The 15,067-nt window shown below is 42.7% G+C and overlaps 1 long non-coding RNA gene across 1 annotated transcript; it reads left to right on the forward strand.

The window, feature by feature from the left end:
* Positions 1–2,291: 2,291 nt before the first annotated feature.
* Positions 2,292–14,727, forward strand: LOC143691950 (uncharacterized). The gene is made up of 3 exons (XR_013179752.1): positions 2,292–2,395; positions 8,215–8,306; positions 14,495–14,727. It is a non-coding gene; the product is annotated as an uncharacterized LOC143691950 (long non-coding RNA).
* Positions 14,728–15,067: the final 340 nt, after the last annotated feature.

A 15,067-nucleotide genomic window follows, 5' to 3' on the forward strand; every position in this document is an offset into this window, starting at 1 on the left:
ATGGCAAACCCTATTCCTTTTCTTCCCCATTCCCATTTTTAGGCTATACAACCAGAGGATTGTAATATATCCTAATGGGCTTTCTCTTCTAAAGTTATGTGTGATGTGTGACTTTTGCTCCTCTTAAGGACTAGAAATTTTACACTCTTGGGTTGCTGGAGTGAGTTGAGTTCTCCAGACAAAAACCCATGCACCTGTCAGCTGATCTCCAGAGGGAGAGTGAACACATTTGTGTTGCCTTGCATCCACTGATGGGATTCTGTCATTAATACCTACCCCAAAAAGCAACTTCAGCCCATGAATTGAAGAGACACCCAGCTTGTGGCTTCACCAAGAGGATTCCAATGGAATGTGAGCTCTGCCGACACATTTTACAAAACAAAGCCAAACGGATTCGTTCAGAGCAAGCAGAGAACAATCTGTTCCAGGGACAGAGTCCCACAGGTTGCCTCATTATCCTCCAGCTTTTCATCTGGAGAGGCTCTGCTCCTGCCCTGGCCAGCTCTGGAGCTGAATGGCATGCACAGCAGATGCAGCCCATAGTTTAGCCCTTACTCAAACAATGCAGGCATCTGCTATGAAAGGCTGTCACTGGAATGTGGCTCCAATACAGCCACAGGCAGGACATCACCTTTGAAGCCACGACAATAATTTTAACACAAGAGGTAGCTTGCAATATAGAGAATGCATTAAAAATGCTCTTTCTTACCACAGAGCTGAGAAAAACTGGGGCAGCAGGAGGTGGGTGTGTTTCCCTTGGTTTGAAAGGGTCAGGTGGACAGAAGGAAGCTCACTATGAAATATTAACTTGAGGGAGACAGCCCTGATCCTGGCTGGTAGAAATAAGTCAAAAATCTGCTGGAATAACCATTCCAGTTTATGCACTGCCAACCACAAGCAGAATCACGAGGAAACCCAACCCTGTTTAACTCCTGAGTTGAGAACTGCCAAAGGATAACAGGAAATACCCTACTTAAATCGTGGTGCCCATAAAATAGAAATGTTTCTGCAACTATTTCAGATAGGGAAAAAATATCCAAAGATCTCTCACAAGTTCCTATGCACATAGAACACTAAGTGAATTTTATAAGAAACATTTGTAGGTGAAATACTTTTTGAGATAGTGTGTTTTAATTTCTTAATGAAGTACCTTTCCAGTCAATAAACAACTTTTTTCTTTCTTTTAATTTGTAACAGTTTCTTCCTCCTTATCAGAGGCATGAAGAGCAACATGTTCATAAAACCACACTGGGCTACTGAAGGTAACATAAACCAAAATAGAAGCATGGAGAAGACAAGATGGTTTTGGCAGAAAATCAACTGACAGGAACATAGAATTAAGTGTTTTTAAAAACCAAACAGACACCAGTAAATATTGCAGTAACATTTAATTAACTCACTCCAACACAGAGACAATTACATCAACTACAAAAATGCAGAAAATTTTGCAGTATCCACAACACAAACCAGGTCCTGCATTCTCACCCACCATCTCTGAGTGGAAAAATCTGTCCAGACCAATTGAGTGAATGCTCCTCATTCTTTTGAGCAGGGCTGTGCCTGCTCATGCATTTCTGTTGGTTTATTTCTCTGTATATTTTTACCTTGTCCCCTCCCTTCACTTCTCCCTGCTCCTACTCAGGATTTATGAGGGCGGTGCAGGTAATTCCAACAGAAATGGGAGGGCTGCACAGTGATTAAACTGAATTTGGTTTATGTGGGTTTATGTTTGGTCAGGATGCAGCATCCCACAAGTCAAGATTTGTGTGACAAGGGGGGACTAAACCTTAATTATGCAGTCCACAAAGACCCCACACCTGAGAGTGGCAGTATATTGCATTTCTGCAGTGTGAAACAGGGTGCCTTTCAGCAGCACACCAAACTCAAATTGCACCCCTCAGTTCCCAACAATTGGAGCCCCAGCCTCTCTGCTGTGCTGGCACAGCTTTGTAAGGCTGCACACTGAATTTGGGGCAAGGAACTGCTTTCAACCAAAATCAAACACCAGGGACAGGAAATGGGAAATGGGTGAAGCTCCTTAGGATGCTAACAGCTGATTAAAATGTAAATATCATCCAGGTTGTTTAAAGAAAAACTACATCAATTTAAACATATTTTATATGTTATAGATGCTATTTTATATAGGATTACCTGGTTTTAGTCATTCTAATCACAGCAGAGCGGATTAAAGGAAGCTGCTGAGCATTCTGTGTGCAGAACAGAGCATTCCCACAAGGAGTTAATGCAGGCAAAGTGCTGCATTTTAAATTCACACTCCAGAGTATTTCACAACAGCTCCCTGAGGCAGACAAGCCCTTATTTCCTCGGAAGGGCTTGAAACAGGATCTGAGAAATCCAAGGTCCTGTGTATATGGAAACATAGAGGCACATAAAGGTGAGTCAACTGAAATATTGAGCCAGACAGATGGAAAACCACTTCACCCTTCATCAGAGCAACCATGTGGGGCTCAAACTCATTTTAATTCTGGTTGGCACCAGGAACTTGGAGCGTTTTAGTGGAGCTTTCTTAAATATTCTTTATGCGCAAACAGGAGAGGGGAGAAGTGTTTGGGTCAGGAGATTCAGGTGTGGAGAAACCAAACCTGACCCAGTGAGAGGGGCCACAAGTGCCAGGGGAAGCTGCCTGGGTGATTTCAGCAGGGGAATTGGAGCTGTGGGAACAAATCTGCAGGTGGATGGGAGAGGGAGGCAGTTTTCCCTGCCCTCAAAGTTCTCCTCTTTCCCAGTGTGCCCTACCCCACCTCCTGGGGCTGGTGCCTACTGAGTTGGGAAACGTTCTTCTAATTAATGAAATTCACTGCATAGCTGGAACTTGAAAAAACACGTAGGAAAAAAGAGTTTGCAGAATGCTGTGGGCTCAAGGGCTCCACCAGCCCGAACTGCCCACTAACAAATAGAAAAAATTGGAAAATGAATCAATTAGCTGGGGGTTTAAGCCTGTTTTTCAAGCAAAGACTGCTCTTAGTGACAGAGGCAGCAAAGCAAAGTTCTGAGGGTTTTGAACTTTTTCTGAACCTTCCTCATTTTTAAAATAAACACACCAATCATGGCAGTGTGTGAGTAAAGGCTGATTGGTGTGCATTAAAGGCCATCAGTATCAAAAACAACTCCTGCAAGAAATATGATTCCTGTAAGATATCAGACATAACAGCAACAAGGTTTGCTTGTAACAATAGTTTGTGATCAAACTATGCAGGCAATCCAAAAGTTATCATAAATTATCTGTACTATATGCTTAGGCTTATAGCTTTAAAAATATGACAGTGGGGTGCTACATGTGTGATCCTCTTGTAAATTAAATTTTTTATTTAGAGGTTCTCACAGATTGATTTAACAACAGAACTATCTCTCTCTATAAACAGAATTTGTATGTCATTCCTTATTTCCTTTAAGGAAAAATTAATAAAAGAGAGGTATCAGAGCATTATGTGAATATAGATATTCTAAATTTAGGGTCAAAAGGATATTTTTAGATATCCTATCTGAACTGTTAAGAGGAAACTGGAAATGATCATAGACCCAGTAAGGCAAAGTTTAATAAAGCAAAGCAGGGACTGTAGGCACCATCAGAAAACAGAATTGACTTTGCTCCATCACTGCAGTGTATTCATTCCAATAAATTCTGATAACAAATACTCCAATATCACACTGATTGTAATTCTAGTATGACACACATGAGAAATAAAATATCTTTGTAAAGCACCACCCTTTGGTCTGACATTGCCTTGCATGGAAATATTTTCATCCTCATTAGTGTTTGTTCTTAACCTCAAAAAGATAGTTTATGTCATTAATATTATCACAAACTTTGATATGAAAAATCATAGATAATAGAAAATGGGATTTAAGGAAGATAAGCTAGGAATCTTTGAAAGACATAGAGAGACATAAGGAAAAAATGATCAAAGGCTTCTGAAAAATGAATTTTTTGTATTGATTATTCTTGATTGATTATTTTTGTATTGATTATTTATTACTAATTAGTTCACTATTTCAAAACCAACATCAGATTTGTCCATGTGAGGTTTGCAAAACTGTTTATCTTCCCAGTTTTTCAGTAACTCAATTCAGGGGTTTTTTGCCATTATTTTTCTCAGTTATATCGCTTAAATGAAAAAGCAAAACTCATGAAAAAAAATTGTTGTGCACCAGATAAAAAACTTTCATGCAATATTTTTTTCTTTAAGAATTATCTTGCTCAAGAGTTACACCAAAGGAGATGGAAAGGAAATTATATAACATTCCCCATTGATGTCATATCAATAGGAAGCTACTTCTGATCAGGAGTGAACACCCTCAAGATGCAAAAAAAAAATATATAGGCATCAGTATTTATGTTATTTATTTATTAACATTGTTAATGAAAATATAGCAGCTGCTCTTGTCTTGGTTTGCTTGGTACAGAAACAGCACAGAATGGATAAATGATTTTATTTAACACATGACATTAAAAGTGGTCAAGGTACAAACCATTTTTAGTTGAAACTAAACTTGGCAATGTTTGAACATCAAACTTACATGAAGAGCTTGGTGTAAATGTCTTGAGCAAAGAAAAATTCCCAAACATTTCCAACTAACCAAGGAAACAGATTTTGTTGCCTTTTTTTCTGATCAACAATAAACACTCCAGATCTGGCTACAAATTACAAGTTTATCACTCAACTGAGTGTATTAAAGTTTTTCAGATATGCTTTTAAAACAGAGGAAAAGTTGTGTTTTTGTCAAAAAGATCATTTTAGAGCTGAGAAAGAGAAAGAAAGCTTGGATTCAAGGTCAGAAATGTTATGCAATTATCACGGAGTGGGTCAGGCTGGGAGGGACCTGAGTGGCTCACCTGGTCCCAGCTCCCAGAGCAGAGGATTTTGTGCAGACAGGTCTGGAATAGCCCCACGAGGGAGCTCCGTGCCCTCTCTGGGCCATTGCTCCAGGGCTTTGCATCTTTGTCTGTGCTGCCCTGGTAATCTCCTGTTAAAGGACAGAGGGACGCCTTGTTCAGGGGTAAAACTGAGCAAAAACTCCCCATTGGGAGCCAAGGCCAAAGAATGCTGCAGCCTGGAAAGGAAAATAAAATGCCCCAATCAAGTATTTCACATCACAGTTGTGCCAACAATGTAGTGACTTCATATTCCATGAGTAGCCTTAGCAGAGAAGCTGCTAATTGCTATCTACTGATAATGCACCAAATAAAACTTGCAGATCTCAGTGGCAAACAGATTTCCCACTGCCCCACAAATGCAGCAGCACCTGACTGCTTTGTACTTGGAAGCACAACTTTCTGTACAAAGGCATTTCATAGATTAAACAGGAGAGTTTTGTCAAAATCAGTTTTTCTTAGGTATATACTATGACATTCTTCAGCTTAGGTCACAGAGACATTGTTAATGTTGGTCCAATTCTACTTTTTTCACCTTTAATTAAAACTCATTCACCTTTAATTAAAATGTCTACACCTGTAATTACACTTGATTACAGTGTTAAGAATAAAGAGCAGGATACACAAGAGCCAAACCAGCTATATTAAAAAGTCTGGTATATTATTGCTATTATATCCACAGACTCTGCCTGTAATTTTCTGCAGAATGGGATTTTTTTTGGTTTTTTTAAAATACATTTAATACTATTTAAAAACTGTAAAATACAATAACCATCATGATAACACCAGTGTATTAAGGAAAACACCCTAGAAACAATAAAAGTTCCCCTTTTTCTGTGAAGATTCTTACAAATCCTAATTTAAACTTAAAATCCTTATCCCTGAAAGGGAAGAAAACCCTGCCATTAAAAACAATTTGTTAAAATCTGCACCTGCTGAGGCCCTGATCTTAGGAAAAAAAAAAAAAAACCTCAGCAGAAGTTCTCATGACATCACCTCTTCACTGTCTTTCCATATTAGTAATAGTTATCAATTAAAAAAAAAAAATCCAGAATAACCGGGAATGAAGGGGAAAAAAAACAGGTATAAGGACTTGTTGAAGGGCTTCATGCAGCTGGGGCTTAGCAAAGCTCAGGGGCAGGGAAGCTGAAGTCAGTGTTATTTTCCAGGTAAACTGAAGTCAGAATTGCCTCCTAGTCTCAGAATATTCTCCCCCAAAATCTGTGTGGAAGGTGAGGTGGGAATGATCTGCTGTTCCCAGCTCCTTCCCCAGCGTGATTGCAAAATTCCTCCATGCATCTCCCTACAGAGCAGCATTCTTCCCATTCACATGTGGCAGCATCAATCCAGTGTCCTCAAATTTGCTTCCTGGGGCCATGGCCTAAAAGTTTCAGTTATTTTACATTTCTGTGAGTTTCTCTTGTAAAAATAGCAGTCAAGAGTACAGTCTCCTAAATCACATGAACTTTTTTTCTTTATTTTTTTTTTAATCACTGGATACCTTATTTTAAGCACTTAAAGCCATATTTTGTAAACCTTGCCAGAAGCCACGAGCTGTAACATTTTCATTACAGCCACATGGTAAGAGTCCTGTGATCACCATCCCAAATATTTGCTGAGGGTGCACAACCACATCTGCCTCACCTTTCTTATAATTCAGCTCCATGGCAGGGCTGTAAAACCTCTTTCCACACAGAAGGGCAAAGCCACCATCACCAGGAGTGCAATTGCAGTCACTGACACCCGAGTGGGATCCCACTGAACAGGGCTGGTCCCATTTTCTTGTTCCTCTCAGGATGCAGCTCTGGAATTGGCACAGCTGCTAAATTGATGAGAAAATTGATAGGAAAAGAAAAAAAAAAGGGATTTGCAGCTGAAAGAGCTGGTTCTTGGGGGGAATGTTATGGAGAGAAATCAGTTTTCTGCTCAACTGGATGCATGTTAATATAAGGAAGCCACGGGAGTGTAAGCCAAGGAGAATTGGTTCCACTGGTTTTTTGGTATTCTGAACAGATACAACAGCAGACTTGATTAAACAATTCTTCTGGCCCATTCTCCAGGTTTTCCACCTCCCTCCTGTTCCCTGTGTTAGCAAAGATCTGCAGATCAGCTGCTCCCAGAGCCACTCCCTGCCCTGCTTTCTGCCAGCACCCTGGGTGAGATTTTAGGGCTCCAGGAGCAGATCAGCTGAGGGATCTCAGGCAGACTTTGGGAGGAGGATGGCAACAGCAGCTGGGAGGAGCTGCTGCACTTTCTCATCCAGATCTGGAAGACAAACTCTGCCCAGTAGCCTCAAGCATCAGTGGAAAAGCCTGACTGTGTCTTCCCTGGTGCTCGTGCTGATCCCACTGATTAAAACCCGTGGGTGCTGACATCATTCCAGGCTGAAAAAAGCCAGTGGGAAAGTGGGGAAACGTGCAGGAATCTCTGTGCCAGCTCCATGGTGTCAGACAGGCACCATCCACACGACTGGCTGTGTGCTCTTTGTATTTCCAGCTGCTAAAATTACCCCTCTGGAAGTGTTCCCCTAGCAGAAGGGGAAATACTGGAGAGCTTCCCAGAGAAATGATGGTCTGATCTGCTCACAGGCTCCTGGAACCCTAAAATCTAATCCAAGTGGGACTCTCCTCAATCCAAGCTTCTACAACCAACCTTTTCCCTGAAACAGGAACTCCTGGCATCCCTAAAGACAGAGGGAAAGGCAGGAAGAGCAGAGTTTATGCAGGACATTAAATAATCCGTGGTCAAGGAGCTTTATTAAAGTTATTCCAGCCATGGATTTAATACCACTGGAAGAAAATATCTCAAGTTATAATTATTCTAATTGACCAACGCCAGTATCCACAATATCCCAAGGAGCAGAGGCAAAAACCACCAGAGGGAAAACTGTGGGAGAAACTTTGAAATCCTCCTGTCCATAATGGCACAGCCTCCCCTTGTCTGTACACCCCACCTGAACCTCTCACATCGCCTTCCTATTTTTTATATTTTATTTGAACCTCCCACATTGCCTTTTCCTTGCCTTGACATCTCACCTGAATGTCCATATTCCCTTTCCTTGTCTCCCATCCCACCTGAACCTCCCACATGCCCTTCCTGGTCTCTACATCTCACCTGAACATCCACATCCCCTTTGCTGGTTTTTATATTTTATTTGAACCTCCCACATTGCCCTTTCCTTGTCTCCCCATCCCCCCTGAACACCCACAACTCTCCCCCCTTCCCTCTGCACCCCACCCGCCCTCTAATCCTTCTGTTTGTACTTCTGTTAGTTTAGGCTCACCCCCACTTTTTTTCAATATCTTTCACCCCAAACACAGGCACTTTTAAAGGCAATGGAGAGCTGGAAGGATCCTGGAAGGATTTGCAACCAAGCACAGACCACACACATTGATTTGCTGCTCCCAGACTGGTAAGTGTCCTGTGCAACCAGAAATTGTGATTTCTTTCAAGCATTAATTGATAACAGCAAGTTCTTGCTCTGCTTGAATTACTCCTTAAACCACTCTTCATTTTGATAATGCTAGATGTCTAGAAATTAAGTGCTAATGTCTAGAAATTAGGTTGTAACTTCATTTCTTGACACCTTTCCAGGTAGGCAGACTCAGAACCGGTGGCTGTGCTGTGAGAAGACAAAGTAAATTAAGCAGGAAATGTGTGTTTTGTATAATTAGAATGACAGCTATCCCCTTTACTACCTACAAATGCTCTCAGGGGTGAGTGCATGGCTTTAAAACAGCAGCAATAAACTGAGCACTCTTTTCCAGGCTCTTTCTGCTGGGAACACCTCATATCTCTATTCAACCCACTTCTTACTTAAATAACCACACAAGTATATCATGCCTGGAGGAAAACTTAGTGCATGTTGGGATTTGCATGTATTTCATGGGAAAAAAAGGAGTGAAAAAGGGAGGAGAGTGAATGAGAAATAGGTGCATTTGCCTTCAGGACAGAGTTTCCAATTTTTCTCTTTGGTTATGCAATATAAGATCTTCTTTTTTTCCTTCTTTTTCTTGGTCTTTAAAAATGGTGCTTTGTCACTGATTCCAGTCTCTTCAGTAAAAATCTGTTTGCATCAGCATGGACTTCACAGGAGGGCAATAAAGCAGCTACTTTTCACTTTGAAAGACACACACAGCCCCAAAAGGAACCCACTCCTCCCAAACACCCCCACCCCGTGCACCCATGTTTGCAGTTCAGCAATCCTGAATTTTACTGCCTAACAAGGGCACAAGTGCCATCTCTATGTTGGTCAGACAAAGGTATTTATTCCTTTGAAAGCTCTGATGAGGGTCAGGGCATTGGTGTGGAGAGAAGGGAAAAGGAGTGTGAACATGCAATTTATTTAATTTTCTTTATCTACCAGCCAGTGTAACAGACTGAGAGCCTTTCTTTTGTATCTCCCTTGGCAGAGCAAGGAGCTAGGGTTAGTACTTCCCCACCCTATCCTGTAATGGGCTGATTTGATTTTTTAGAGGTTTTTTTTTTAATTGTAAGCCCCCCTTTCCTTCAGTGTCACCCCCTTGACAGCTCTCCTGTGCCTGACTCACATACAGGCAGCACAGAGGTTTATTCTGAGCAGAGAAAGGAGAATCACCCTTGAGAAAACTCTGCTCACAGCCTCACTTCCACAATTCCCAAAAGCCATGAAACGTGGCCCTTCTGCATTCTCTTATCACTGAGCATCTCCCTGCTTGCTTTCTGCATGTTGCTGCACATAACAACACACAGAGTGTGTGAGTCCAAAACTTTGGGTTTCATTTATGGCAAATTCACACACTGAGCATCAACACTTTTCCCTGTTCAGGTAACAGAACACAGATTCTGTGCAATAATCACTAATTAGTGATCAGGTCTGGTAACAGAACACAGATTCTGTGCAATAATCACTAATTAGTGAGCAGCCCTGTAACAGAACACAGATTCTGTGCAATAATCACTAATTAGTGATCAGCCCTGGTAACAGAAGACAGATTCTGTGCAATAATCACTAATTAGTGATCAGCCCTGGTAACAGAACACAGATTCTGTGCAATAATCACTAATTAGTGAGCAGCCCTGCAGCCAGCCACAGCCTGCCATCAGTTCAGCACAGCAGGCTCAGCTTTCTTCTCTCTCATATTTTTTAGCTGTATTTCCAATGTGCCTCGTGCCCCCCAGGCCCCTCTTTCCCCCCAGTTTTGAATCCCTTTCTTGATGCTGGGAATGTCGGGGCTGTTCAGCCTGGGGAGGAGAAATTGTGTGGAGACCTCAGAGCAGCTTCCAGGGCCTGAAGGGGCTGCAGGGAAACCAGAGGGACAATTCAGCAGGAACTGGAGTGACAGGAGAAGGGGGAATGGGTACAAACTGAAAGAGAGTAGGTTTAGTTTAGCTATTAGGAAGGAATTCTTCCCTGTGAGGGTGGGGAAGCCCTGGCACAGAGAAGCTGTGGCTGCCCCTGGATCCCTGGAAGTGTCCAAGGCCAGGTTGGATGAAGCTTTCAGCAACCTGGGATGGTGGAAGGTGCCCCTGCCCATAGCAGGGGGTAGGACTGGATGATTTTGAAGGTCCATTTCAGCCAAAACCATTCCATGATAACCAGGAACAGGACAAAAAGGCTCAGGCTGTGCCAGGGGAGGCTCAGGTTGGACATCAGGAAGAATTCCTTCCCAGAAAGGGTGGTCAGGAATTGGAAGAGTTGCCCAGGAGGTTTGGAGTGCCCATCCCTGCAGGTGTGCAAGGAAGGCCTGAAGGTGGCACCCAGAGCTCTGGGCTGGGGACAAGGTGGGCATTGGTCACACTTTGGACTCTGTGATCTCAGAAATCCTTCCCAGCCTAAAAGAATTCTGATTTTACATTCACTGAACATGAAAGACACGAGTCCTGGAGACTGTGAGGCTCCCCTGAGCTCTGTGCTGGGAGAGGAACTGAAAAGAGCACGTGGCTTGAGAGGAAGGCAGGCACAGCTCCTGCTGTCATCACCAACACTCATTACCAACACTCCTGCTCCCATCACCAACACCCTGCACTGAGGCACAGCCCCTGCTCCCATTACCAACACCCTGCACTGAGGATAAGGCAGGCACAGCTCCTGCTCCCATTACCAACACCCTGCACTGAGGATAAGGCAGGCACAGCTCCTGCTGTCATCACCAACACTCATTACCAACACTCCTGCTGCCATTACCAACACCCTGCACTGAGGGGAAGGCAGGCACAGCTCCTGCTCCCATTACCAACACTCATTACCAACACTCCTGCTCCCATTATCAACACCCTGCACTGAGGATAAGGCAGGCACAGCTCCTGCTCCCATTACCAACACTCCTGCTCCCTTTACCAACACCCTGCACTGAGGGGAAGGCAGGCAGAGCTCCTGCTCCCATTACCAACACTCCTGCTCCCATTACTCCCATTACCAACACCCTGCACTGAGGGGAAGGCAGGCACAGCTCCTGCTCCCATTACCAACACTCATTACCAACACTCCTGCTCCCATTACCAACACCCTGCACTGAGGATAAGGCAGGCACGGCCCCTGCTCCCTTTACCAACACCCTGCACTGAGGATAAGGCAGGCACAGCTCTTGCTCCCTTTACCAACACCCTGCACTGAGGATAAGGCAGGCACAGCTCCTGCTCCCATTACCAACACCCTGCACTGAGGATAAGGCAGGCACAGCTCTTGCTGTTATTACCAACACCCTGCACCTCAATCCCCACGCCGCAGCTCTGCCAAACGAGCCAGAGCTTGTGCTGCCTCCTTCCTTCAGCCTCCATCATCCAGCACAGCTTACCTAAGGCTCAGGTGGGCAGCAGAAGGGTGGGAATCTGCAGAAAATGAGCATCATTTGTTTCTCCTAATTTTAACTCTTCATTCTGCCATTACTACTTTTTTTCCCTTTCTTTTTTTAAAAACCTTCTAGAATCAAAACCTGCAAGTAAACAGAAAAAAACACAGGAAAGCACTCATGTGACAGCAATGATATTAGGACTGAAAAATTCAACTTTAAATGAAATAAACCTCCAAACCCAGTAGTTTTTCTTGCTTTTCATATCAGCTGCTCTACAGATGTTGCACACAATAATCAACTTTTCAAAAGTGTCAGGCACTGTACCTGGCCAACACAGCTCCTGGATAAAGCAGGAATACAAGGGCATTACACCCCAAATGCTGATGGAATTCTTACTCTGGAGGTGACACTGAAATCTCCAGGACACTTTCTGCTCAGATATTGGGAATTTAGCAACAGTGATCTTGGACTCTTTGGATGAGTGATCCAATGTTTCAGCCATCATCAGCTGCTCAGGAGAGCTGGAAAGGGATTTTTATAAAGGTATGTGGTGACAGGACATGGGGGAATGGCTGTAAACTGAAAGAAAGTAGAGTTAGGTTTGGTATTAAGAAGAAATTCTCTGGGAGAGGCACAGGTGCCCAGAGCAGCTGGGGCTGCCCCTGGATCCATGGCAGTGCCCAAGGCCAGGGTGGCACTGGGGCTCTGAGCAGCCTGGGACAGTGGGAGGGGGTGGCACTGGATGATTTTTAAGGCCCTTTCCAAACAGAGACATTCTGTGATTTAAGATTCTACAGCAGAATCCTGTCTGAAGTGAGATGGCAGCAGTACAGGTGCAGAACAGCCCTGCAGCACCCAGGAGGGAAAATAAAAGCAGAAAAGCTTTCTCCAAGCATCCTAGGGCAAGAAACATCCTTTCCAACCATGGCTGCACTGATTTTTTAGCAGCTTCTTGCCATGAACAGTGCATAATCAATACTCAAGACTATCAAGTCAAGTTGATGAGAAACATGACAGAAATATTTTTTTTCCTTCATCCTGCTGCCACCATGAGACTTTGGGTTTGCTGTAGGGCAAAAGCCCCTATTTGGAAAGAAACCTTGGTAATTTCAGAGATTCAAGTCATTTGGCTGCATGTTTGTCTCCAGAAGTGCTTTTCAAGCAGGGCTTTGCTGTGCATCATGGTGTAGATGAGCAGATCCTCCTCCAATTTCATCTCCTTTAGCAAATGAGGCCAACCATGAGGGAGCCAAGAATACAAGGGTTAAAGAGTTACAAAAAGCTTCCAATGTAAACATTTGGTTTACACCCAAATCAATAACAAATGTCAAGCCAAAAGGAATCAGGAGGGACATTATTATTACTGTAAACAGCACCAAGGAAATCTCATCCCTGGCCAAGATTTCACCAAGGTATTTGTGAATATTTGCATGGGGCACCTAGAGTTTGGATATGACTGTCTCTTGGATGTGTGGTATTTATTCCATTCCTGGTTTTCCAGATGTCAAATTGAGACATCTTTGTGTATGCAGAACAAATCACTGACAGCCTGGCAGGGAATTCAGTTCTTGAAATAAATCCAGCTGTTACCTGGATGTTAACTTCAGGCAGTCTCTGGAACAATAAAAGAGTACAGAAATGTGGCTGGTTAGACTGGCAGGAGACTGGCTAGTGGGTTTCTGCAAAAATACTCACTTTTCATAGTTTAAAAAGAAATTAGTTTTCTAAAGCATAGTAACACTTGATACAGTCAATTCTCCTGAGATAACTCAGCACAGAAGCCATGAAAGATTCAATCTCTTTTGCTTTCTCTTCTTACCAATAACAAGCTACAGAATAAATATTTCAGAATGCTACCCCATGTTTCTCTAATTTGGGATGTACAAAGTTCCACGGGATGAGAGTTAATCTTATTGCTTTTGGGGCAAATCTAAGAGATTTGAAGGAAAAAAAATGTTTGATATCTTAATTAAGGAACAGCAAAGAATAACACTGGCAGAGAAAGGGTTCTGTACCTTGATGCTCCTTTACTTCAGAGCCCAGTGTGCCACAGACAGCATTCAATTAAATAATAATCTTAGCAATAAACAATGACAATACACAGAACACCACACAACATCACTCCTTTGGCTCAAAGTAATTCCAGTTTGTGACTGAACAGCTGTTATGCAAAACAAGAAAGCCTTCACATCCTACAGCTGAAAAGGCAGGGAACAAATTGGCAGAGGAAATTTAGATTGCACATCCCTTGTGGAGTGGTTTTATTTCTTGTGCACTTTGAAAACAGCATCAGTACAACTTTGGTATTCACCTGGAAAAGGCTTAGTTGGGAGAGCAGTCACTGCTTGTCCAAGGGAAGCTCTGTCTGAAAAGGCAGCAATTTCCAACATCTCCAAACAAAACCATTTTTAAACAAAAAGCAAACAGAATAATTTCTTCTGGATTTCTTTTTTTTCCCATGGTGCAGCACACCCAAGATACAGTTGTTTTCTCATATGGATGTTCATAACAGGAATAATAATAAAATCATGCTGGGAGATGATGAGGCACCACAGCAAGGGCTGTGGAGAAACTCCCTATCCTGTCTCAAAGGAGTGCTCTGGGAAGATCATACTTAGAGTTTTCTACTGCCTGGCCTAACCAAAGCCTTTCCAGTGGTTCTATTTTCCCCTCCTGAACATTATTTAAGGTAATTTATACAGGAAAAACAATCAGCCACTGGAACAACCTTCCCAGAGTTGTGTCACTGGAGGTTTAAAAGATGCAATTAGACAGGTTAATGATGATTTTATGATTCTATCACCTCACCTATGCTCTCTTTCCCCAGAAAAAGGCTGGACCAGATCAATCATCTTTTGAGGTGCCTTCCAACCTGGGCTGTTCTATGATTTTGGGGATTCTCAGAGACTGAAGAGGGACATTTCTATGTGAAAACCAGCATGCAAGCACTTCCTGTGGGATCATTCCTCCTAAAATCACCTGGAATCAACCACTGCCAGAAAGGCAAGATCCTATTGCCTGGATGAGGTTACTGAGGCCAGCTAGCATGGGAGGGATGCCAAACCCCATAAGAGTACAGAAAACCAGGGAATTACATTAGAATAGAGATTTTGTGAAGCCAGAGAGGTCTCTAAAAGTTGATTTCCTCTGAGTGCTACTCTTATCAAGCAGGAAATTATGTGTTAAAATTATGCAAGTTGATTAAATGCAGCACAAATGCCACTGTCAGTAGTATCAACATAGAGAAGATGGACTCTGCTAAGGTAAAAAACCTCTTCCTCCTCAATTAAAAGCCTAATCACCATTTACATGTGTCTCAACAAAACTTTGATTGTGTAAAAATTCTGTATTACCACAACTCAAGTGTTGTGGTAATAGGAGTTCTATTTCACAGAATCAT

This window comes from Agelaius phoeniceus, chromosome 2 (assembly GCF_051311805.1).
Source record: "Agelaius phoeniceus isolate bAgePho1 chromosome 2, bAgePho1.hap1, whole genome shotgun sequence".
NCBI classification, from domain to species: Eukaryota; Metazoa; Chordata; class Aves; order Passeriformes; family Icteridae; genus Agelaius; species Agelaius phoeniceus.